Source organism: Rutidosis leptorrhynchoides, chromosome 2, assembly GCF_046630445.1.
Source record: "Rutidosis leptorrhynchoides isolate AG116_Rl617_1_P2 chromosome 2, CSIRO_AGI_Rlap_v1, whole genome shotgun sequence".
Taxonomy (NCBI): domain Eukaryota; kingdom Viridiplantae; phylum Streptophyta; class Magnoliopsida; order Asterales; family Asteraceae; genus Rutidosis; species Rutidosis leptorrhynchoides.
Window position 1 is genome coordinate 176,241,883 of NC_092334.1, and position 2,204 is coordinate 176,244,086.

Consider the following 2,204-nt stretch of genomic DNA (forward strand, 5'->3'; position numbering starts at 1 on the left):
AGCAATTCCAATTGGGTACTTAATGGTTTGATCAAGGAGTCGAACACTCATATCCGTTGGACTTAACTCACCTACTCCTAATCTCTTATATAATGAAAGAGGCATAACACTCACACTTGCACCTAAATCTGTTAGTGCATCATACATGACACAATCACTAAGTAGACAAGGAACAATAAATTCACCCGGATCACCTAACCTGGGTGGAGGTTTTGGTGGAACTGTCTTCACCGGGTTTATCTTTTCGGTTTTAGTTTCTTGTACTTTCTTATTATTCTTCTTCTTTCTAAAGGTATCACAAACTTTATTACCTATTACTTTCTCATACTCAACTCTTTTTCTTGGAAACAGGATGGGTGGTCTGTATGGTGCCACCACTAGCTTTACATACTCGGGTGGTGGTGGTGGTGTAACTTTTTCATTGTTACTCACATCAAAAACCTTCCCATCTTCTGGTGTTGGTTTTTCAGAATTTGTTGATACCATGTTAACATTTTCATTCCGAGGATTTACTTCATTATTACTCGGTAGCTTTCCTTGTTCCCTCTCACTCATCATGCTAGCAAGAGTACCTACATGTTTTTCTAGATTCAAAATGGAAGCTTGTTGAGTTCTAAATGACTGATCAAACCTCTCATTCGTTTGGGCTTGAGTTGCAATAAATTGTGTTTGAGATTCAACTAGCTTTTGTTCCATTTCTTCCAGATTTGACTTTTTCTCTTCAGTTTGTTGTGGTGGTTTATATAAGCTAGGTCTTTGTTGATTGAAAGTGTTGTTTTGAGTTGGTTGGTTATTCGGACCTTGTTGGTTGTACGAGTTATTGTTGGGTCCATTTGGATTGTAAAGAATGTTTTGATTTCAATTAAAGTTTAGCCTTGGCGGTTGATAATTATTCTGATAATTATTTCCCGGCCTTTGGTTCATGTAGGAAACATTCTCACGTTGTTCCATCGTTTGTTCAACATTACAATCTTTCGTTAAGTGTGGTCCACCGCATTGCTCACAACTGATTCGTATGGCTAGAATCGGCTCTAGCCGCTTTAGATGAATGACAAATATCTTTTTTCTGATGCCACTCATGAGAGTGGGATGCTGTGTTATCAATTATCTTGTGAGCTTCGGTTGCAGTTTTCTTCATAATGGAACCACCAGCTGCTGTGTCGATGTCTTTTCGTGTGGCGATGTCGACGCCTTTATAGAAAATTTGCACTATTTGAAAAGTATCTAAACCGTGTTGAGGACATCCTCTCAACATCCTTTCGAATCTTGTCCATGCTTCATATAACGTTTCATTTGGCTTTTGTACGAACGTGGCAATTTCTCCTTGAAGTCTCACGGCTTTAGATGCCGGAAAGAATCTTTAAAGAAATTTCTCAACTAAAACATCCCATGTGTCAATCGTTCCTTCAGGTAACGATTCTAACCAATCTTTGGCTTCTCCCTTTAAAGTATAGGGAAACAACATAAGATAAATAGTTTCATCCTCAACTTCTCGGATTTTAAATAGATTACAAATCCTATTAAAAGTTCGAAGATGTTCGTTTGGATCTTCTTTTGTTGTACCACCAAATTGGCACTGATTGGTGATCATGTGTAGGATTTGTCCTTTTATTTCAAAATCTGATGCTCTAACATCTGGCTGATTAATGGCGTGACCTTGGCCCGTGCGTATGGCTCTCATTCGGTCTTCCATGCTTTGAGGTTCTGTTATTTCCATTTTTGAATTTGTTGAATCTGAATCACTAGAAGATTCTGATTTAACGGTTTGTGGTTCAGGAGGAATTATTAGTGGTTCTGGATCTTGGAATTGTCCCTGAATATCCTCCGGGTTCTCAATTGTGAAGTCGGGTACAAAAAATGGATTATCGAAAATTTGAGTTGGAGAACTTGTTCGACTAGATGATGATTCTAAAGAAAAATCAACGGCAACAATATTGGCTAGATGTCTTGATCTGGTTACAGGAGGTGAACGTATGAAAGGTGGTGAACGTTTTGCTCGGTGTATTCACTGAATATCCTATTAGTTATAAATATAAAAATTATATAAGTTATCAAATTAATAGACTTTTCTGATTTTGCCCACGTTTCAAATAGCCAATAGATGCAGCAGGTAGCCAGGACCCTTTAAATCGGAAGCCCACAACTCGCCACTAACAAATCCAACTATTACTACGAACCAGAAAATTTGGATGTCTTTCAATTTA

At 37.9% G+C, this 2,204-nt stretch overlaps 1 non-coding gene across 1 annotated transcript; it reads left to right on the top strand.

Moving 5' to 3' along the window:
- Positions 1 to 1,226: 1,226 nt before the first annotated feature.
- Positions 1,227 to 1,333, top strand: LOC139895531 (small nucleolar RNA R71). Its single transcript, XR_011775966.1, has one exon. It is a non-coding gene; the product is annotated as a small nucleolar RNA R71 (small nucleolar RNA).
- Positions 1,334 to 2,204: the final 871 nt, after the last annotated feature.